Source organism: Phaethon aethereus (assembly GCF_964289735.1).
Source record: "Phaethon aethereus genome assembly, chromosome: 1".
Taxonomy (NCBI): Eukaryota; Metazoa; Chordata; class Aves; order Phaethontiformes; family Phaethontidae; genus Phaethon; species Phaethon aethereus.
This window is the reverse complement of record NC_138575.1, coordinates 3,108,995-3,133,401: the sequence shown is the minus strand read 5'-3', so window position 1 is coordinate 3,133,401 and position 24,407 is coordinate 3,108,995. Positions and strand designations below refer to the sequence as shown.

The 24,407-nt window shown below is 48.7% G+C and overlaps 1 protein-coding gene across 1 annotated transcript in view; it reads right to left on the bottom strand.

Moving 5' to 3' along the window:
• PLXNA4 (plexin A4) overlaps positions 1–24,407 on the bottom strand; it is a gene marked incomplete at both ends in the record, with an annotated part of 428,073 nt that overhangs the window by 231,647 nt on the left and 172,019 nt on the right. The gene's annotated exons all lie outside the window — the stretch shown is intronic.

Genomic DNA, 24,407 nt, shown 5'->3' with positions numbered 1-24,407 from the left:
CAAAGTGAACTTTTCCCCTGGCTCCTCACTTAAAGGATAAAGCAGGTTTAATTGCTTCTGCTGTTCAGCAAAAGAGCACTGTAAAAGAACAATCCAGAACCTGCTCGCTTTTATCTGGCACTTTCACTGTGTTACTGTCATTGCCTGGACAAATCTACCGAGCTGAAAATGATGGCACAAAGGGCAGAATTTGTGGTGGTGATGAGCAAAAAAATAAAAAAAACACACAAGAGTCTGCAGGACTGACTCACTCAAATGCTAGTCAGACAGTATTATTGTTCTTATTGCTAATATTCCATGGGGCAATATATTATTGCAGAGTGTACAATGCAACACAATTTCTCTTGTTGATTGCATATATCAGATATTGAAATCAGTCCTGCACAAATATGGAACCTTATGATTCCAGCCACATCTCATAACAGGGTGTCACTTAGGAAGATCAATAACTGGAATTACGAGAAGGAACCAGATGCACAGCCCCAGTCTACCCCTGCCAGTGACCCAGCGATACAGAAGAATGCACAAAACACCAGAGTTTTCTTTACGTGTCTAAAAGCAATTTCTAGAGATTGGGCTCAAAAGCAGCTGGAGAAGGTTTGTAATCCCTTTCAATACTAGGATAATCTAGCTGTCCACAGGAGTGTCAGGTCCTCCTGGACCTTGTGAGGCTCTGTACTTCAGCAAACCCTATGGCCATGTGTTTCAGAGGTGCAGCCACACTCCTGATCTCCTTTGCTATGTTTTCACTGTGTTGCCTTTCACTTTCAGAAAATCTTCTATCCTGTAGCCACACAAACATTACAGTACCCTTCCCTAGAAGAAACAAAGTTGTAGTAGATCTGCTTCATGCTCCACATCACCATCTCCATTGGGTCCTGAACAAAGGCAGACCAAAGTCTCCCAGTCCCTGGTTTGCACTCATGCGGTGCGATAGCTGAACAAAAAGCACCCTTCCCACCCAAAGGGAGTAACAAGCCACGGAGAACTTATGGTATCAAGACCCATTCCTACTGTTCCCTGGGACAATCTGTGAGCTTGTACCTTCTGCATCAACATTTCAGCCAAGAAACGGAGACTGAATCACCTTCTATATTAGAAAGGCCAAGAGAAAGGAAGAGAGGGAATGACAAAGGGTCTGGAAAGCCTGTATGAGCAAAGGGCAGCAATGATATACCGATTCTCCTTCCTTGATCTCCCCAGCTGCTGTATGACAACAAAGAAATATTATTCCCCCAGGAAAGACAGGGGAAATGAGGCAGAGAGGAGTTAGAGGGGCTCGCTGTGGCAGCAGGGGCTGCGGAGGGTGCTCAGGGATGCTCAGATCCTGCGTGCTGTGCGTCAGTCTCGGCAGAAGTGGGTGCATGTGCAAGGTATTGGCTGTTGGGCTGGTCAAATGACACCGGAGGATTTGCAGCTAGTTTGTCATCTTGATGGATCTGGTGATGACAGAAACAAACTCCATAGCACTGACACACAAAGAGGTCAGGGCCTGAAGCCCAACCCCAAGCATCTGTGCCTCCGGCTGGCTCTGACTGCCTGGGAGGAAAGGACTCGCTCGAGTCCATGGTCCCTAGTGGGTGAATTCAGCTCTCTCAAGAGTCTTCTTGAAAGTGGGCACTGATGTGATTCACCCTTGAGGTCAAGGACAAAGAGGCCAACGGGCTCAGGATGAGTCATTGCCCTTAGGACAGTCACGACAAAGGAAGGAGGCAGAAAGGGCTGAAGGTTGAACGACACAGGAGTCTCCCTCTTGGGGCTCTGCCCAGGGCAGCTCAAATGCCACCACAGCAGAAGCCTTTCCTATTTCCCACGGGGACTTTCCTGCACCAAGTTCTCACCCTCAGGGACCGGTCACTGAGCTTTGTCTGCTGTCTCAGCTCTGCCTTCCTCCCCAGTCCCTTGTGGCTTCTCATCCCCATCCGAGGGCTGCAGAAGATCCTCACTCTCTGCCGATCACCGTGCTAAACAAATCTTATGTTTTTGCTGCTTTGACCTTGATTTTTCAGCATCGCCAGGGTCAGATCTGTAGGCCGCTAGATATGTAAGCAGCCAATTATCACCCCAGGGCTCAGTCACTGTCCTCAGCCTTTGCCAGGCCCCATTAGAAGGGAAAGAGCTCAGAGACGGAAGAGGCAGGCTGGAGACGTCGCCGGCTGGAGTTAACAAACCATGCAGACAGGAGGCACAGCCCCCGGGGATCTCCCCTATGCATTTGGTGCAGGTAAAAGATTGCAGAGGTTTCACACCAGGAAAACAGAGATACTCGGAAGTGATTTAACAGCTATTGCTGGCCTAATTGCCTGCAAAATCATTATTTTGCAGAGAGGGAGGGAGGAACGGGGCTCATTCCACTGTACATGTGTAAACACACACTCGTGAACTCATGCACACACAGCCCAACAACTTTAAGTGTAGAAGCCTCTCTCTCTCTCATTAAAGCTAGTAGCTAAGGAAAAAGAAAATTAAGAAGAAGGCCAGAAGGTCTGGCAGATATTCACCCAGGCTGCCCAGACCGTGCAAGCCCTGCACCAGCAAAGAGGTGATTACCGTAGCTTGCAGCCAGAGGTCTGGCCCTTTACTCAAGCCATCCCTTTACCTGTCTTAATCTCTGGCTTTTGTATGTTCGACCCCAGGAACAGAGCCCAGAGGATCTTCACATTCTTCCCTGCACATTCTTCTCAATCCTGAGCATCAAACAACACAATAGCAATTTCTCTTAGAGGGAGATTTATTCCTGGCTCCCAGGCACCCACTAGTACCAGGGCATTTGGGTGAGCAAAAACATCAAAGGAAAAGCCTGTGAAGGAGAAATGAGAAGATTCTCATCAAAGCCTGCAAGTGATCACCGCTCAAATCAGGGACACAGATGTAATCTCTGCTGCAGAAAGCTCCCCAAGTTGTCAATTGCAGGGAATTTGGAGCACGAATCAACAGTTTTCTCTGTTCCTGCTCTTTTTTGCTTGCATCTGCCACAAGCTCCACATGGAGCTGGGGTACTGGGATAGATTCCTTCTGACTGAAGTATGGCTATTCTTATATTCGAGATGTTGTTTTTAGGCTGTGGGATTAGAACCTGACTGACAGTCCAGTGGGGACTTCTTGAAACTGCATGAGCATCTCTGCAAGGCACGAGGGAGTAGAGCAAGGAGAAATGGAAGGAAGGGACTCCAAGACCATGCATGAGTCTCAAAATGCTCAGTCCACCACAACCACTGCTACCAGACACGTGCACGTTCCCCCATAAACAAATTTATCACCTCTACTGCAGGAATATCGGTTCCCACGGCCTACACCTCTGTCCTGGACAGGCACGTGCTCCTTGGACCACAAGATGCTCTACTCAGCAGCCCAAGCTCCTCTGCCCTCCTTTAACCCAACACACATGTGCACTGCTCCTGGGGACCAAGTGCTCAGGCTGCACATTAATCCTGCTTCCCGGAAGGTCCTGCTCATGGGCTTCGTTCTGCAAAGCCGGCTGCTATTAAAACATCAGCATGATGTTTCCCGAAGGTCAACTACCAGGGGACCTATTCTGGCAGCTGTTTGTTTGTTTGTCTGAACATTATCTAGGTCCGGCTGTTTATTTACATCCATTGAAGTATCAGACAATAAATATCCTCTCCCAGTAGCAAACAGATGTTTGCACTCGAATGTTCTGGCTAGCTCTGACTTCAAAACTATCTCCTTAATGAGCAAACAACACTATTAATCTTTAAAGACACAGGCTCTGGCCTTCCCTGAGCTCCCACCCTGGACTTGGCTAGCCCTACAGGCATCTTGGCAAGCAGCCCACAGGTCTGGTAGATGAAAGAAAGTAAAAGATACCTTCCATCACTCGATTGGTGCTTTGCAGCATTATCTGGGTCTCCCCAGCTGCTGTGGGGTCCACAGGAGGGTGATGCTTGAGCACAGTCTCCCAGGCAAGCTGGTGGCAGATGCCTCAATCACACTTCTAAGAGGGAGATGGGTTTTAGAGGTTGGGATCATATGGTTATTGAAGAGAGTGGCACAATAAACCCCTCCAAATCATGGGTATGGACACAAAAGGGTCAAAGAAAAAGCAGTGGTGTTGGAGGACAAAGAAGGAATCGGTGTTAGTCCCATTGCTGGAAGATAAACCATGATCATGACAAACAGCAATTATCTTTAAGCTCACCAGAGCAACACCTGCCTTCCAGATGAGAGCATCAATCCTGTCCCATGGTCTGAGAGGATCATATCCCTCTGTTAGCATGTTATTGCTCTGCTAAGCTGGTTGGAGATGGTCTCTTTTGGAAAGCCTCATTGTGCAGATGGGAAAGCTAGATGAGAAAGAGGTGAAGGCACCAAGCATCCTAGTAGCAGAGCTGGGAAACCCTCTCCCAAACTCTATGTCTACATTAAAAAATAGCATATCTTGGACTGGCTGCTGGTAGCAAAAGAATGGATCTTTTCCACTTGCCAGTTGAGCTCAGCTGCTTTCTACTCTTCTAAAACCATCACCTCTTGCCCAGAGGATCATTCCTGACCCACCAGAGTCAAAATGAGACCCTCTCCATTAACTCCTTTGTATAAAGCATTTGAAACTCATCCAGGACTCCAGGTCAGGAGCAAGATCATGATGGCCAGCCAGGCAGACAGCAGGAGCAGACGCTGGTTGGATGATAGTCATTACAAATAATTAAGTGAATAAATAAGTGGAAGAGGAACTGCTGAGCAATGTCTCTTTCAGCCAACCCATCTCTCCCTGCCACTCTACTTTTGTGCAGTGTCAGCAGTCCCCGGGCTGATGAAGTTAAAGGGAATTCATCATCACCGGCCCCAACGCTTCCAGCCAGAGCTCCAACAACTCCCGCTCAAGTCATGCTAGTGATTTATTTTGGCCATGAAATGGCCCCAGTTCCCAAGGGAGGTGATTAAATGGCTGCCAGAAAGATTGCAAGGGTGGATTTCAAAGGCAAAGACCTGCATGTCTCAGAATCCATCCCTGCTGCCTCCTCCTGGGTGCAAGGGAGTGAATAGGTCTGTGACACTGCCTCTGAAAGGAGGAGAAATATTTTCGGGCAGGAAAAGCCAGACCTGGCAGGACAATCTCTGTCCTCTCCGTATCCTGAAGTATCCCTCCTTTGTCCTCCTTGCCTCTCCTTCTCCCAGGGTTTCTCACTGAAATCACCATCATTATTTCTCACTATTGGATTAAGGATCTGCAAACTTCATTTCTAGGAGATCCAAGCAGCCCTGGAGCCCAGCACATCAATCCAGGTTGCTCTGAACAGTGCTCAGCCACAGCCTTATGACTGCACAGGGGCCTCTAATACTTCATTGCTTTTCCAATATCAGTTCCTCCCTGTTTTATGAACCTAATGTTCCCCAGCGGACGCTGGGACTGCTGGCTGCTGTTCCTGGCATGGCAACGGGGCAAAGACACAGCGGACAGTGTATGATCTAATGTCAAGCCGTTATGATGATCATCTATTTCTGCTTTTCCATTGATTTGGGTTACATGATGTAGCTTTATTGATCTCAGCAAAGACAGAGCAGGGGCTGGTGACACTCCATGCTCCTCCTATTTCCCTCTGTTTTGGTGTGTGTGTTCCAGTCGAATATTCTGTTCAAATTTGCCTAAAGCCTATTAACAGAAGATCAATTTCTAATAAAACATGGCATTTCAATAGCCTCATCTACCTACTGATCCAAAAGGCCTTTAGAAACACTAATTGAAAAAGCAAGGGGTGAGGTATCTCTTTCTCGTGCCTAATAGTCAGCAGCCAGCAGCCCTCTCTCTTCCCTTGTACAGAAGTTTTAAGGTGCTGCTTGCATGGGCAATGCCAGCCCATCCAAATGCAGATCTCCCAGCACCTTCAGCCATATGGAGAGATGGATCCTAGCAAACCAGGTGTTTAGTCTTCCCAACACTCAAGTTTTCAATGCTATCCAGACCCCAACATGTCATGACTGCAGCCGCTGTCACAAGAGGTGATGCTAGCTGATCTTGAGAGTCAACCCCAGCCTTTTGCTTACAAGCTCATCAGTGTCTATGTGATCACTTGTGCAATTATATCCACAGACCCAAAGTTGTACACACAAAAATGCTGCTGCAGAAGGTACCTACAGGAACAGCATGCTCGCTCCATAGAATGCAAATGTACACAGAGTGCACACATCTGCTCCACACAACAGGAGGGATGGCAAAACGGGTTGGTCTTGCAGTCCCTTCAGGTTCCTGGTTTATGTTTCTTTTGTCCATGAGATTTAAAACTTGTGGTTAGCAAGCAAGCAAGATTTATTTGCTACAGCATTGTGACAACCAACAGTTCTCCCTTTCTCCATCCACACAGTTCCCAGGGCCTTTTTTCCACGCAGCAAACAGGGTTTTCAAGAAAACAGTTTCCCTAGAATACCGCTGGTTAATCCGTATCATCTGCAGGCATTTCACTGTAATCCTCCCTCCACTCGCCCTTGGCCAGGCTCTGGCAGGCAGCACGGGTGGACACACTGGGCAGGGACACAGGGTCTAATTCCTGCAGAGAAGTCACCCACTGATCTCTCATGTAATCCAGCCAGGCTGCAAAATTAGGTCAAACAGAGACGTGTCTGACTGCCGTACAGGAGATGTCCCTTGCAGGGCAAGCACAGCACACCGGGGCAGAGAAGGATTCCTCTTAATTCAGCAGGGCCAGGAGAAAGACGAGGCAAGTTGTTGACGACCATCTGTTTTCGGTTCACAGCATAGATTCTTCAATTTCATGGTGGGTCAGTGTCTCACCACGGATCAAGCATGCGGTGATCTGGGATATGCTGCAATGAACCTTCTGCTTTGGGCCAGAGGGTCCTGCAAGCCAGGAGATGAACTCCTAGCTGACAGGGGTCCCCTTTCTTTCGTAGTCCACGGCACATGACCGCTGTGCCATACCCCTGTGGTTCTGCACCAACATTTATAGCAAGAGGTACTCCTGGCTGCAATGGATTTACAGTCTTGATTAGATATAAATAAAAGACCAGCCTTTCATTCTGGGCTTGGACAGCACCTAACACAGTGGGTTTATGACTGCTGCTCCCAGCACCATGAAAATAATAATTACAGCTTGAAGTGTGGCCAGCTGGGCTGTACCTGGACTGCAGGGCTCACCCCAAATTGAAACGGCTACAAAGCTGGGCACAGGGGGACGGGAAGGAGATGACCGGGTCCTTTTTCTCCCTCACCATGGACAGCACGTCAGGTGTATGCAGCTTTCACATTCATGAGCCCATTGACAGATGACATCATTTTTGAAAGCGTGGTTTACACATGCTCCCCTGGTGCTCCCTGATTGATAAATTAGACACTCATGAGCCACGTGCTAATCAATGCAAATCATTAGTTTGTAACAACACAAGGCAAGCCTGGCAGAGCTCATTTTTCAAGGTAATGGCCTGCCAAGTGATCAGTGTTCAGCAACAAGCCCTGCCAGGCGATCTATGAACAGGCTGCTGGCACTCACCTATGGCACGGGGCTGAGGCCTTTGCTGTCCAGTCCCCTCCAAGGACTGGGCTGTGCTGCTCGGTGCAAGAGCCAGAGCTCTGAACCTGCCCTTCCTCCTCCTTCCTCTCCATGAGGCATTATAGCTCCTGGCTCTTGCCTGGGCTCTGCTGACAGTGGCCGCCTCGGTCCCAGACATCTGGAGCGCACGTGCTCTCGCTGCCCATGAACACTTGTTCTCCACTTACCCCAAGCTGCAACCTAAAATAAAAGTCATTGGAGACTGAAAAATTGTGTTTTGCCTTCTATCAGTGGAAAACTAAGCAGGGCACTCAAAGCATTGACCTGCAGTTATGTCCTAGGAAACTTCATGCTGATAGCAGTGGCATCTCTAAGAAGATATCAGCACCAGGCATGTGTTTGGCCAATTGAAGAGACCATTTGAACATTCTAACCACCAGATTTTACACCCAAACTTTTGGCTTCAGGTGTTGCCCAGTTGAGCGAGTACTTTGGGAGAATGAAACTACATCAGGGAAAGATCTGCCACCATTCACCTTTCTGCCAGAGCAAAAGGAGGGCAGAAGTATGGGATGACTCTGCTCCTTCCCCAAAGAAGCCTGTAGAGCCTCTGTGTCTGCTTCCCAAGCTCTGGAGGATTTTGATCCCGCTGGCAACAGAGCAGTCTCTTCACCTACGGGTTCCCTTATCAGGCACATATGCTACCATAGGTCCTTCATAGAGCACTTCCAGGTCCTCCATGGAGAATAAAGGTTCTCTATTTGACATTCCCAGAGGTAAAGTTCAGTGCTCAGAGAGAAGGTCCTGTTGCTGGATGCTCATATTTATGATCCCAGTGGATAATCTCAGAGGTTGTCCTAGTGCCACTCCGTTCATCTGTACTACGAAGGGGCTTTTGGATGCTGCAGCTGTCTCCCGGCAGCACACTGATGGTTACTCTACAGCAACAAACTCATCTCCTGCTCCTCACAGCACCCTATTGCATGAGCTGAAAGGGAATCCCCTGGATCTATTAGCTCTGTAAGTCTTCTGATACATCATGGAGTTGTTCCAATTTTCCAGGGTGCAGGAGCAGATGTACGTAAAGCCACACGCCATGGCAGGAAGGGAACAGATCTCCAGACGTTTTTGTTTGTCCTAAACCGGTGCAATTTCATTTACATGACCAACATTTTGGGGAGGGAACAGATAGCTTTTAAATGTTTACCCTGTTACTGCCACCAGTCCTGGCTGTTCACAAAGAGAATGTAAATAGATTCATTCAGTCAAAGTGGGTTCTGATTGAGGTTAAGGGAACAATAATGCAAAACAAAAAGAATGAAGATTAAACTTTTACATTACACTTACATTAAACATTTACATTCACATTTACTTTTACATACAAGAGCATGGGTGGCAGCTCATGAGGTGCACAACCAAAATGCTTGCCTAATTCTGGTCAACTCTTAAGCGAGGGTCAAACTGTAGATAAAAACAATTCAGACAAATAACACTACCAGAAGAGCTCAAAATCCTGCATGCTTTTGGTACAGAAGTACCCAGAAGCACAGCATGTGTGTGAATGGGACTGACCAGAGGCAAAGATCTCAACATAGTTGCCCTGGAGTGCAAATCCTTACATGGGATTGCTCAGAAATTAAGGCAGATAGATAATAGTATAGGATGGTATGAGGACAGAGGGATCGCAACATGGGCTGGATTGTCAATACGAGTCCTTTATAAGTGTCTGTTCATGGGCCTGAGGGACCAGATTCCTCCCAGAGATGAGCTCATCCCGCCATGCCGGGAACGCGGTGACCCGGAGGGCTGGGAGCCCTGCGGCGGTGGGTGCAGAGCAACACCACAAAGGGCCCTTTGACTGCGGCCAGACGGGGTGAGCTTTGAGACACCCACGGATCCTCATGATACCATGTCACTTGAGAGGAAGCCAGCTGCCCTTTGGCAATGGGAGGTGTGCACGCGTGGGGAGACCCCAGCACCCCCATGGACACACGGGCCGGAGAGCACGCAGCAGCACACAGATGAGCACGAGCAGCAGAGCACACGTCAACACAGCAGCATGCAAGGGCGTGCGAATATTCAAGCAGGCAAAACGGGCAGGGGCGTGGAGGCACCCAGCAACACACATATGCACCCTTCCCAGCAAGGCTCATCTGCCTGGACTGAGGATACGCTCACCAACGCGCCACGGGGTATCGGTCACGAGCCGTGGGGTCATGTAAAGATGAGCACACGCATGCACTGAGTGTATTTTCACACCGAGAAGGGTCTGGGGTGGGAGCACATGTGGACAGCAACACCCATCCCTGCAAAAGGATCTGCTCCCTGTAGCAGACAACACAGGGAATCTGCTCTGAATACGGGCGTTTACACACACCTCGGGTGGCACAGTGCCCTGTGCTGCTCCAGGCACCAGCGAGGGCAACAAGCTCAATCATAGCCTGTCACATTCAATCTGGGAGATACACAGATGCATTTGCAATTTCCCTTTACAGCATATCAGAGATGGACCAAAGCTCCTGCTTTGCTGAGGATTTGAGTACTTCCACCACTTTCTCTAAAAAAAAAATAAATCAAATTTTGTCTCCCAGAGATTATATTGCTGATTGAGTAAGATTCTCTGTTCTTGCACTGATATTTGTGTCAAGTGCTGGTGCTAAATGACTACAAAGAGATGCAGAAAGTGATGGGCTCTGAGTGCATAACTGAAGACAGAGAAATCTGGGGGGCAGAGCTCTTTGCTCACTCCTTTGCTAAGAACTATGGGCTTGGGTGGGTAGATGGAGTGGTGGCTTGGGAAGGGCTCCTGTCAGCAATGTGGGGACATGTTATCTCCAAGGCGAGGGGAAAGGTGAACCTGAAAGAGACGGTCTCCAAGGAAATCGGCCAGCCCAGACTCTCCATCCAGTCCTTTTTGTCAGTTGACACCCCTGGGGCTAAGGTTGAGATAATGAGGTCCCACATATCTCTGGGCCCCAGACCCACTGACAGCGTTGTGCTCTGCAAAGGATATTGTAATTCAGTTGCTGACTCTTTCAGCTCTTGGGCTTCTCAATGCCAAGGTGACCTGTTAAGAACTTAATATCAGATAAAAGACATCCCTTGAAGCCTTTCTAACCTTCATAATCTATGATTATCCGCAGGCAAAAAAAAAAGGGGGAAAAAAGAGAAAGAGTGAATGCTTATCTTCGAATATTGCCTCAGATAAAAGGGAAGAACCATCTGCAGACAAAGCTCCACATTTGCCCTTTCTCCCCTTTCATGCAAGCAGCCGGAAAACTGATCCATCACTGAAACAGTGGACAAAGCTTCTAACCATTCACCTCCCATAGACTGGTCCTCCAGTGAAGGCTGCTCTCATCCACCAAACCACCGACAGTTCCTCTGCTTTTGTCTCTGATGTCTGACCAAGGCACATGTCCCTCTGCAGGCCAGACTCAGCACAGACCACCTTTCTCACCAGCCAGTCCCAAATGAGTAGCAGTGGCCCCAACAAGTGCCATCTCTTCCATCAGCCAACCTCCATCAAGACCAAATCCCTCAGCAGTCATCTCTGCTCAGCTGTGTCTCACTGAGGCCTTTGCCTTCCCAAGGCTTCCTCTCATCTCCCATCAGCTGGTCCCTCATTAGTGACCCAAAGCTCACTCTCATGCTTTTTTCTTCCAAGGCCACCAGACAATTTGTTGGTCCCTTCCAACATCACTTGGCTGGATTCACCTACAGTCTCTATCCTTGAGCTACAAGATGTTCCTAGTCATCACCAGATGGAGACACAGCTGCCCCTCCAAACTTCTGCAGAAGAGACCACACCAAACTCATCCCTGGTCAGTTCCTCCCTCTCCATCTCCTCAGTCCTTCCTGAAAGGACCAAAAACAACCTCAGCTTACAGGCAGCTTTGAAATGGCCCTGTGCACTCTATGCAGCCACTTGGCTTCACCCGCTGTCCCCCTAGGATCCCCAAAATACCCAGCCACCCGTGCTGAGAGCTACTGCTGTGCCCTCACAGGAATGCAGCCACTTCTAAGGATGCCACATGAGCAATCGTGAATGGTGGGAAGAAAGCATTAGCAGCCATGGTCCTCTCTCTACCTCAGCTGAGAGGGTAAAGAAAGGGGCGCAAAGGGACTCTCAGCTCTGGGAAGGAGGATGAAGGGCATTAGTATGTAGAGGGGACATGCAATGAGAGAGAAGAAAAATCGTCCCAAGCCCAGAGAGCAAAACCCTGCTCCCCCATGGTGAAAACATGGTGAAAACATGGGCCCAAGTCCAGCATAATGATTTACATCAGAGATATGGAGCAGTGAATATCAACAGTCCTCCTTCCCAGCACCTCCTTTGCACAGCCTCTTACTCCAGCCTGTGCCGGTAACAATGAATGCTCCCTCTTCTCCTTCATCCTCTTATTTGGCTACAGGGTTAGCACAAGGGATGTAGGAAAAACAGAATCTTAAACTTTAGCTGAGATATGAACTGGCCATATGACTTTAGAGATGTCACCTACTCTGTCAGTGCTTCAGTTTTCACATTTTTCATTGAAACACTTGTGGATTGGATGATTTTCAGGGAGAGTTTCTGTGGCTGCAGGAAAGGTTAAATGGAGGTTCTTGAGATATGAAGTATAGACTCAAAAAATACTACCAAAATAACATGCATCACTGTGCATCCCTCAGCTCAGAGTGACACAGGGGAAAACAGCATATTGTATGATCACACGCCCATGGCTCTCAGGTCATTACTAGGGGCACCTCCAGAGAGGGCTGGGGAGAGTAAAAATTGATTGGTATTGGAAATCTTCAAATGAAAAGTACTGTGGAAGTGAAGGAATTATTACCTCCAATAGCATAAGAATAACACGTATCTCCAGACCCTTAATCACAGGGGTTCCTTGTACATCAATCAGAATTAGCCAAACGTGTATTCAAAGCCCTTGATTGAGTTATCTAAAAGTAATTCAAATGAATTTAAAAATAACGGCATAGTAGGCACATTTTTAATGCTGGTAAATCACCAGCCCAGACCATCAGCATAAAATCCCTGTGTACAAAGAGACACAAGGTGGAAAAGCAGCAGTCAAGGGTAGCAGGGAGTGATTTCCTCCCAGTCAAGCACACCCCAGTGTCTGCAGAACATTAGCCCAGGTCTATGAGAGTGAAGTTGACCACCCCACAGAGGAAACGGAGCCCTCCGTGTGCACTTAAAAGGATTAGGACATCTACTGGGAACTGTCCTAAAGGAGCTGTATGGCACAGAGGGCAAGGCACAAGACATGATCAAGAGAGAATTAAGAGAGCCAGAGGGATTTAGCAGGCGAGTGCTGACATATTATTCCACTTAGACAGAGGCAGGAGACTCCTGGGAGAGGTGAAAGGCTGCCTGAGCCATTCAGGTTGGGGCCTGGCTGCTGAGCTGGGAATCAGATCCTAGATCAAGCTGTTGGGGAGTTTAGATTGCTCCATCAAAGGTGTTAGAACAGCTTTCATGAGTCTAACACGATCCTGTAGCATTGAACCAGCTCAAAAAAACTCTCGCCCAATGGAAGTGCAGGTGAGATATGAAATGTAGGGACATTCAGAAAGCCTGCAAAAGCTTGGCACAAAGGAGGGCCTGATGGACCACCTCTAGGGATGCTTTGCCTGAGCCAAGTGAGGCACAAGGACCACAGACTAGCACGGTAGTCAGAGCAGAACTAAGAAGAGACACCGTCCTTCCAACAGGTCCAATTTGCAGGTCTGCAACTCACTTGGTGCCCCATATCTTCCCCCAGACCCTTTATTTACTTTTGTAAGTACCAGAACAACGTCCTGTCTGAGGCAAGACAGCTAGTTACTTTTCTTCTGATGTAAGAGATTGAGATGTCTGAGCTCTAAAAGTAGCATCCCATAAGGAGTAGCAGGAGTCCTCCATCGTCTAAAGGTCTGTGGCTTGCTATTTACCTGCAGAGCTCGTTACCTCTGTACAAGTGGCTCATACCTGGCCATGTATCAGTGGACACCAATAAACAGGTCCTGCCTGAAAACGTCTGGGAACAGAGTGCAAATATTCCTGGGGTGGTTGCTTACAGAGTAGAAACCATACCCCCGACACTACTGTTGCAGTTGCGTGCTTGAATAGCAGAATTTGGGAAAAAAAACAGGTCTGCTTCCCAGAGATGCTTATGGCACCTGTGTTTCAGGTCCCTGGGGTGGCCAAACAGGATGTTTCCCAGCTATCTTGAACATGTTAAGCAAGGCAGAGAGCATGCAGCAAGCTCAGCTGCACCCTGGGTGCCGGAAAGGTGATGGAAGAATAGCCTGGGCATGATCTCGTGTCTCCATAGCCATCACCCGTCTTCCACGGGCCGGGGAGAGACAGCAAGAGTGTGTCACTCACGGGAGACGAGAGATCACTTTCCTCTGGGACCTCGAGGTAACCCGGGCAATGAAACTCTACCCAAAGCCATTTTGACATAAGGTCATCGCGCGAGACAAAGCGAGGTCAGGAGTTCAGCGTCAATACAGCAAGTGCCAGTCATGACACAATAGATGCGGGGATCAGATATACCTGCCAAGCGCCGTTTGGGAGGGAGGGTATTGAGATGCATAATTACTCCTCCTTTCATCTGTGCTGCTCTTCCCCTCGGTTCACACGGCTCTCCTGGCTTTGTCCTTGCACAGGTTGCCTTCGAGCAGGGGTCCTAGCCAAGGCACCCCTCCATAGCCACGCACCACCGGTGGTGGCACAGTAATAGAATGATGAGGGATGTAAGAGCTTAACTCGCCTTTATCTGGAGCAATGGCTCAGGCTTCAGCAGAATCGCTCCTAAGAGCAACCAGTTATTTCTGTGATCACCTCCAGCTTTGTGCTGGGGTAAATCAACAAGGTTACCGCAGATTTACACACCAGTAGCAGCAGGGACTCCAGAGGAACTAATGTGGGCTGGTGACTGCAAGTAAAGAAACAGAACCTCAAACCTCCAAAGTAGGAGCAACTCCTTTTCCTTGAAGTCCTGCCAGAGTGGGTTAGTGCTGGTGTTTCATATTTCCAAAGTTTGAGGTGTTATTTAGTGAAATTCCAAGTCAGGCAGATATAATATGCAAAATACCATGCATTTCGAGGTACACGCTGATCTTCATCCACACAACAGCTTGAAACATCTGCAATACTGAGAATTTTCTTGAATACAGACCCCTTACTGGGACTACCATTTGCACCCTCGTTCCCAAAGCCTGGGACTACCATTTGCACCCGCGTTCCCAAAGCCTGGTCTCCTTTTGAGGGAAAACTTTCCATGGTTCTGAGGTTTTGTTGTGGTGAAATTAGATCAGTTTCATGAAACCGAAAGAAAACACAGTAACCTCAGGTTTGGAGATCTTCACACTCCCTTGAGGACGCTTCACAGGGCCCTCGGGAAAACAGATTTACAAGTGCCTGGAATTCACTTGTTTTCTTCTCTCTACAGATCTCCCTCATAAGCCAGAAGGGGAGAAAAAAAGACTTTTTAATAGCTACTTAACCAACCCTTATCCAGTTGCATCTAAAATTCTTTTGGTCCATGGGAGATGGCAAAAGAAATGGAGGAGGTGAGCGGCGACGCTTGCACAGCCAGTACAAAAGGAGGGGGAAGGAGAAGGGGTTGGGGATGGGTTGTCAATTATTTTTGGTAACTACTAGTCCAAAACGCTCCTTTTTGGCCGAAACTTCTCTGCGTGTGCAGCAGATGGCGCAGCTGCAGTAGCTCTCCCACTGCCACCCACTGTCCCCACTGCCACCCACTGTCCTCACGCCAGCCCCAGGGCCATCTGAAAGGGCATCCCTCACTAGCTGGTGGCCTCATCCTGCGCTTTATTGGCTGGGTCCTGCATGGTGCAGCCCCCAGCACTGGATCTGAGCACACTCAGAGCAGTTTACACTGATGAAAGCGGGCCACCAGCTGTCCCAAAGAGGGGGGACATGCCTGCAAGGAATGCGGGAGGCACAGGTCCATCATGCAGAGATGAATGTGCCATAAAACCCCACATCGGTGCCTCCTGGGACACTAGCATCATTCACAGCCCTGAACTCAACCTGAGCCCTCCAGCCCTCCTCGGGACATTTAAAACAGGGTGAGACAAAGGAGAGGATACAAAATGGGCCACGGGGAGCAATCCTGCGTTGGCTCAGGTGCTTCATCTCCATACCAGGAGGGAAGGAAGATCCGTGTCCCTGGTGCGGGGCTCGCCTCCGCAGGCGATGCCAGTCCGGGTGATGGAGACTGGAGCCTGACCAGCTGCCCCAGGAGCCAGGAGCCAACCTCCTCCCACCGCCTGCACCCTTCTGGGCCCGGCTGCATTCATCGGAGAAGACTGGTGCTTCTCATCATGGCTGTAACGGTTCCCACTGGACTACTATTTCTGTCCGGGAGTGACAGAAGAAGGCAGTGTGAAGCCTTTATTTCTGGGACTCCAGACTATCTTTGCAGGCTTTGTGGTTTAAAGGGATATGCCCACTCCCTTTATGACAATCGATTGCTTCTTCTCTCATCTTCAAAGGCTGAAGCTACAACTTATTACACTGCCAAATTTGTCCTGGGCCAACAGCTCGCCCCCGCCCTTTTGTGTTGAGGAGCAGAGCAGAGATGATCATGACTCTCCTTTTTCTTATTTTTTTTCTTTCCCTGCATTTGTTACGCTCTCTTGGAGGAGGACTAGACGGTTGCTTATAAAAGGGAGAAACTTATGTTTGTACACAGATCTCTTGGCAGCTGGGAAAGAAAATACAGAGGGGAAAATATTATCCTGTGTGGAAGCATCCTGACAGTTGGTGGCAAACAAACTACAAGAGGAGGGACACGGAGTGGGAAGGGGAAGAGTTAAAGAAGGTTTTTTTAGTGAGGAGCCCTATGTCTTTCTTTGCAGTTGCCTTCCCTTACCAATCCCCCAAACTGAGAGCCCTTCAAAGCTTCTTGCCCTCGGCCCACGGCCTTGGGAGCAGAGCAGAGACAGCCACAAGCAGGCTGCCAGCCAGCCAGCTGCCACCATTGTCCCTGCGGTAACACTAAAAAGCACAGCTGGGAAACGTCTGGGGGATTTGTTTCCTTTTTTTTTTTTTTTTCTCTTCCGAGAACAGTGGCTTTTTTTCTTTTTCCTGGAAGCACATTTTTGAAACCCAAATTTGCCCAGCCCTTCTGCCAAAGTCACTGCATTTCTTCCCGATAGCCACAGGGTGTCAGCAGCTATATGGAGTGGGTCCCCTATAGGAATCCCAACTCCGTGACACGTCCCAGCACTGGAGCGATGCTTTGGGCTAAGTCTCGTACTGCCCTGTACCCTCATCAGAGTTTTGAATGAGCAAAAGAGAGGCTTGTCCCACAGGCTGCTGCCCAGGATTTGCTCCAAGCTCCCTGCACACCGGCACAGGACTTCGGGGATTTTAGGGCAGGCGATGTCAGTTCTTCCCCGGTGGAGAAATGATCTGAAATGATCCATGAGCTGGTGGCATGTCCTGGCACAGGAGGGCTTTGAGGGGCAGCTGGGGGTCTGGGAGAGGAAAAAAACCCAGGAGTGACAGGGGTGACAATGCGATGGGCTAAATTTCCAAATTTCTGTGTTTCTGAAGGTCTGAAGTCAACTCCTAGGAAATATCAGCAAGCGCACTTCAGTGGGATTGGAGACAGCCAGTTCAGACCCCAAACATCACCTTTATGGTGTCATTAGTGCATTATCTGGGTGTTCTTAACCAGCAACAAAGAGGTTTGTCATGTCCCACCCGTGAGTTAAAAAGTGCCCTTTGCCTTTCCAGCTTCACCTGGCGAGGGAAGCAGCAGTGAAAATCCCCATGTCCATGGCCACAGCAAGACATAATCCCTGCTCCTAAGCATCAGGAGGCACAGGGGGTCAAGTCCTGTGCCAATCCCATGAGTGCCCTTTGCTATTGTTCATTCTATTTTGTGCCTCAAGTGTCTCATCTGTAAAATGGGAACAATGAAATCTCCCTCCCTTGCAAAATCTGAGCAACAGAGAGAAGGAGTTGCATTGAGGGTGGAGCAACATGGCAGAACACATTCAGATTCCATGTTTCTCACAACAGTGTTCCCATCTACTCCCCAGACCATGACAAAACGAGGTGCCACTTCTAGTAAACCAGCTCAAAGGATATTTTGGATGCAAAGACTGGGGAGGCGCAAACTAAACCAACCTGAAAATAAATGGAGGAGGACTGAGCAGCCACACTCTGTTTGGCTCCAGAGATGTCTTGCTGTCACCAGTTACCTGCGTGCCTTCCAGGCATGCACTAAATGTGGGATTCATCTTGTTTAACATGGTCTTCCCGAAAATTAGACATCTCGCCTAATGAGTGAGGCAGGCTTCCCCTCCAGTCAATGGAAAGAGACAGGTTTCACCACGGGGTGATTGGTGCCATCCTAAATAGATGTCTCAGGCAGATGGAGTGAATTGCTTTCTGGAGATGCCAGTCTCTCTCCATTATCTATAAATGGCAACTCATTTCAACTCAGTGCTGATGACCGGCATTAGGTGAGACAAATTTCAGCCTGAGTGACTGTCTGGCATCTCTCACAGATGGGTCATCCACCCTTTCCTTGCTGTCCATGTGGGAAAAGATGTGTGGAAGATTTATTACAGAAATGCTTAATTTGGAGGGCAGTTTGTTTGCTCAACATGTCATATTACAAGAAGAGGGCTGGAGAACTGTACCTTGATCTCTGTCTGTCTTGGGGTGCTATGCTATTACACAATAATATTCATATTATTATGAACCAACTCCTGCAGAGCCAGAAGAGCTGCAGACATAGAACTTTCTCTTCTTTTAGATGAGCAGAGAAGGGGCCACTGGGCAGCTTGCAGGTAACAGCTAGCAGAGCTTGCTATTAGTGCAGAGCTGACAACAGGAAACAAAGGATTTGCCACCACCATCCCTGTTACATGCGCACATGCCTTGTCTGAGCTGGAGCTTCCCATGAATTCATGGTTTCCCAGTCATATCACACTGCTGCAGTATAGCAAGGTGGCCAATTCGCAATATATCAAGAGTAAAAAGAGTCTGTTCATCAATGGGGAGTGGTAAGAGTGCCCATAAACTGCTCAGACAAACCTATGTTGAGCGTATGCCTCTAATCAGGGACGTTGTATTGTATAATCCGTACTCTCTAAAATCACCTCCACCTTGTTTGTGTTAAGCTTCCATCATGAGCAGCTCGTGGCCAGCACTGAGGCATCTTATTCAGATATGATGAAGGATGCAGCCAGCTCCACAGTGTTGGAATTTGTTCTGTGAAACCATAGGACTCATGAGTCTTTGAACCTCAATGGGGTCAGTTTTAAGACGCTTAAACCCATTTGCAGGCCCCCATGACCCTAGTTCCTGCACTTTATGGCTGGAAATAAAATGCCACAGGTAACTGTAAGCATAATTTCAGGTGCAAAAGCATATTAATCATCTATGAAGGAACCTGGAAGAAGCTGGTTATGGCCAAGCTCCTTCCTGCCCTGTTCAACACCAAGTGCTGTACTGTGCTCGGCTAGAAGTGAGCTTTGGCAGCATATTTTAAAAAGCGTTGTGTCTGTCCATCATTTCCCACGAGTCTCTGCTTCATCTACATGCAAGCGCCTCACTCAGGGGAATTCTGTCCAGTTTCCCTCGGGGATCTCTCTCCCCACACCATTTCTCCCTTGTCAATGCTTTCCTCACCATCAGCATGTACTCGGTAACAGTTTGGATCCCAATGCAACACTTAGCAAGGGGTAAGGGACACCTTTCTGCACCTGACCAGGACCGAGCTCCCCTCTCTGTCTGCAGCAGTCCAAAATCTTCAAGCAAAGCATCCTCTGCCTCATGCTGTCCCATCCTCCTGTTGGGGACCATTTCCAACGTCACTGGCAGAAGCGGCATGTACCAGGCAGAGGGTCGCCTCCCAACATCTGCCGCACACATTTCCCATCCCCTGCAAGGGGCTTTCAAAGCAACCCTCTGCTGGGATATTTGTACAAACATGTGTATTTACTGTGTCAACACACATTAGAGAGCAAACACATTAAAAGGAAAAGGAAACAGACTACGAGCTGAGGCCTCTCCAAACCTCATCCCATTGCAGCTCTTCCCTGGGATCACAGGTTGACGGCAAAAGCCCTCATTCACAAAATCTCACCCCTCCTCTCCCCAGCTCGTGCCTGCCCAGACAGCCACAGAGATCAAGTCTCTCTGGCCAGAAGACATCTCTGTGCTGAACATGTGCCTGAAGATGGAAAATTGAAGTGTCTTTGTGATAGAAAGATCCTTGGACATTTTTTGTTCAAAATCAGGAAATACGGCTAGGCTGGAGCACGGAGTGCAAGGGATACAGCAGTGCAGGGACAGTGGCAAGCAGAGGATTGCTGCAACAAACGCATTTCTGGTTCAACCCTTAGTCCCAGCCATCTCCAGTGCTGCTCTGCCTTGCCTGCCATAGAGTTTAACTTGAAGGCATCGTCCTCATAAGCATCCCATCAGCCCAACCCCTTGGAACTCTGCCGTGATACATGATGCCCAGGCAGAAGGCAAGTTCGTACAGGCAGAACCAATATTTAGCAAACCTCCATTTTTCCCAAATATGCCAAAGATTTCTGGGGTTATTCACTCTTGTGATGCTGCAGCCAGGAAAAGCAGCACTGAGATCATAGAATCACGCAATCATAGAATGGTTTGGGTTGGAAGGGACCTTTCAAGGCCATCTAGTCCAACGCCCCTGCAGTGAGCAAGGACATCTTCAACTAAAGCAGGTTGTTCAGAGCCCACTCCAACCTAACGCGGAATGCTTCCAGGGATGGGGCATCGACCACCTTTCCAGACAATGAACGTGAAAAGATGTTTAAAGAAAAACAATTCCTGCTGACTTGTCACATACTGGATCCGGCTGTTGCTTGCATTCACCGCTTCCTCTTCAGCTTGGCGCACAACTGCACGTGTGTGTGTGCATGAACGCACAGACAAGACAGAGGTAATTATAAAGCTGAAGCCACCTAGCACTTCCCAGCTGTCAGTCCCAGCAAAAAAATCATGATTTAAATGCAGAGACATTTACCTCTTAAGTAAAAGTAAAATCCCTGCTACAAGATGTAAAGAGAGCAGTTTAATATATTTCAGAGAGGACAGTGGTATAAATGCTTGCTGATACGTCCAGCAAAACCTTAGACACAAAAAGAAAAAACATTGAAACGAAAATCATCCAAGGATGTGGGGAAGATCTCACTGTTGTGGCCATGTGAAAGCTTCGTTCGGCCCATCCCACAACATTGGTGGCAAAATCACCTGCTAAACTCCATCCCCTACCAAGAAAAGCTCCCAAGACCATGCACCCAAGCCTGTGCTGGTACGATGCACAGTCAATAGCCATGGCAACATGCTCATATGGGGAGCAGCGATCACCCCGTTAGCAGGAACCTGAGTCCAACGCAGGTCTCTGCAGCACTTTGCATTGCACAGCCTCAAAATTCCCACGCAAGACTGCCTGTCAGCAGAAAGCCTGGCTCTTGGGAGGGGAGCAGCGGGGAGACCTTAAAAGAAAAATCAATGCCAAATGATGTGATTGACACTTCAAAGGGTGTTTGGCATCTTTCTGAGGAAAACCCTCCATTACTTTGCAGGACCAAGTGTACAGGATAATTCCCTGACCCAGATCCACTCGCCTGCCTCAAAACCATCCTGCCACATTCGTCCACTGCCTGGCAGACCCTGGTCATGGGGGATTCACTCTGCTCAGGATAGAATCCTGGGTGCCATGGGATGCCATAGGATGCTGGTGGTGAGAGAAGGAGTCCTTCCCATAAAGAGATTCAGGGGAAAGCATATGTAGGTGAGCAAACTCCAGGAGATATCACCCATCTGCTACCTACAGGAATTCAATGCTTAATTTTCAGACCACTAGGTCCAGAGTTACTCCAGAGCAATCTAAGGCAGCTTGAGCTTTTGTAGGGCACATCAAGCTACTGGGAGCTGGGGGAAGACACGTGCAAGCCCTTTGGCTAGCATTAGTTGATATTTCCTTGAATGACCAGGATAAAGGAAGAAGCTCGTTAAATCAGGAAACACTGTGAGCATGCTGGAGAGCAGGGCTTGGAACTCAAAGTTATCTGGATGAATTGAAGATGTGGTTGAGAAAAAGAAATGGACTTGTCCTGGTTTCCACCGGGATAGAGTTAATTTTCTTCATAGAAGCTGGTGTGAGGCTGTGTTTTCCTCTATGACGTCATGCTCGATACATAAAGTTGGGACAAAGAAGGAAGGGGTGGAGGGACGTTCAGAGTTATGGCGTCTGTCTTCCCAAGTCACCGTTACGTGTGATGCAGCCCTGCTCTCCTGGAGACGGCTGGACACCCGCCTGCCCGTGGGGAGTCATGAAGGGATTCCGTGTTTTGCTTTGCTTGTGTGTGCGGCTTTTGCTTTACCTATGAAACTGTCTTTATCTCAACCCACGAGTTTTCTCACTTTTACTCTTCTGATTCTCTCCCCCGTCCCACCGTGGGGAGTGAGCGAGTGGCTGCGTAGGGCTTAGTTGCCGGCTGGGGCTAAACCACAGCAGTCCTTGGACTCAGGGAGGGCAAATACTCTCAAGTGACAATAACTGAGGGCACAGAGGCAGACAAGGGGAGCACGGACTCAGCAGCGTCGCAGGACTGAGGCGAGGGGGTTAGCTTACACCATCTGCTTAAGTCAACAGTTCTGGGCTTCTGCAGGAGATACAGACCCCTGCTGCGAGGGACAACAGGCACGTGTGCTTGACAGCACGTGTCACGGTCCAGCTGCCCTGATGGTACAGCTAAGGTCATGGGTGGGGCTCTTCAGGAGGCCAGCTGAAGAGGACAAGACTCATGGGGGACCGGGGGAGCCTGAATTTATAGGGCAAGGCAGGAGGAACTGGGGCTGTTTAGAGAAGGTGGAAGGGAAGCAGGATAATCATCTTCAAATGTGCAGGAGAAAAAAGGAAGAGAATAAACCTTTCCCCATGTCTGGTGTGGGTAGTCTGTGGGTAACAGTAGGCTTCAGATGTTGAAGGAACTTTCTAGCCACAAGGGTAAAGGAGCCATGGGGCAGCTTGCTTGGGGAGCCTGGCAGTTTGATGAAGAGGATGAAGAGCTTCTGTCAGGGGGGATACAGGTAGAGATGAACCTGGCTTCAGGGGGATGGGCTAGACAATCTCTCAGGTTTCTCCCAACCCCATATTCTACTGTTTATTGTGAGCACCCCCATGCACAGGGAAGGGTCTGGCTGGGACTGTCTCTGCAGCTGCTGCTTTGGATGAGAGGGGCTGCTCCCAACCACGCCAAGCTGGCAGGGACCCAAAGCCACCTCCTAGAAATGACAAATCCCTGTTCCTCACCCCTGCTGGCTTCATTCAGATTGTGGCTGCTGTTCAAATTAGCAGCCACCTGCACTGCCGGGGAGACACAGCTCTCACGAGTGCGTTTGCCCACGTGCTGCATGCCCTGGTACGCGGTGCTCCATCCCACTGCTCCAGGCATGCATCCTGTTCTTCTCAGTGCTGCAGCAGAATGAAGTACTCTCTGACTTCTTCTTTTCTACCACCACCAGGCCCTTTTCCCAACAAGGACCAGGACAGCATAATCCATAAAAGGGTAATATCACCTGCAAAAACAACCTTTTTGAGATGTCTGTCCTGCCACCACATGCATCTTTTACAGGGACTCTCCAACAACACACTGCAAATGGTTCACTATCTCCTGCTCCCCAAACTGGAGCTCCCCATGGCAGCCACACAAAAGTCCTCCTGGGTCAGGCTGAAGACAGGGTGAATCTAGCTGGGTGAAATTTCACTTCAGATGTTTGACCTAAGGGTGATTACCCTGGTGAGCCATACAAGAACCTCAACATACCTTCATCCTGACACAAGGATGGAGAAGGACTGCAGGTGTCCGTCCCCACCCTGCACCTCCCTGGTGATGGATTACATTGAATTGGGTTCATTGTTAATAACTGCACAATTTACCTCACAAATTCAGAGCTTGTAGTACAACTTCATTAATATGCTTAATTTATTGTTATATTTCTTTCAGGTTAATGGTTTGAGAGTCTGTCAGAGTTTAATCTCTGCAGTTATTATAAAGTGGTTGTTTCTTGTTAAAATGCAAAATGGAGTCAACCAAGGACATTTACGGATGATAAACCAGCCAGAATGAATCTCTTTCCCAGGTGAGCTGAGGGGGCATGGAAGGGGTGATGAACACTAACTGGTTTAAATAAGACAGACACAGATGATGCATGTCATAAATGAGCAGACCTTCTCAACCCATCTTCTTTGGATAGTCAGAAAACCAGAAACAAGACTAGTTTACCCTGAACTCCCACCCTGGAGGGAACAGGCTTAAGCTCCAAGACTGCAAACAAGTGAAGATCATACTCCAAAGCATGCCATGGAGGTCACTTTGCTGTGCAACAAGTACGTGTCAGGGCGTGTCCTACCCCTCTAGGCACTGGTCACAAGCCCTGCAACCACTTGGAGGACACAGGCTGCTCCACAGTGCCTTGTGGTTACCAAAGACCTCAATGACAACCCAAGAGCAAGAAGAAAGGGAGAGGTGCCTTGACCCTCAGAATATCTTCCTGCACCTTCCTGAGGCCTTCCTGAAGCCCTTTTACCTCTTCTAGGAGAAGGAAGGAAAGTTTTGCATTCTGTCAGCAGTTTCTTTGAACACTGGAAGGAATCTCTGCATCTCCTGTAGATGGAAGAATCAAGGAGCAGCACAAGTAAAATGGGTTTTGAACTTCAGTGCCTGGGTGTAGGACCCCGCTGGCCTGACTCTAAGTGGGTATGAGGAAAAGCTGGCATGTAACAAGCACAATGGGTTTGTCCAAAACAAGCAACAAATAAGCTTTGCTCCCTGTTATAAAGGAGGTTTATAAGAAAGATGGGACAGACCTTTTAGCAGGGTCTTTTGTGGCAGAATGAAGGGTAATGGTTTTAAACTAAAAGAGGG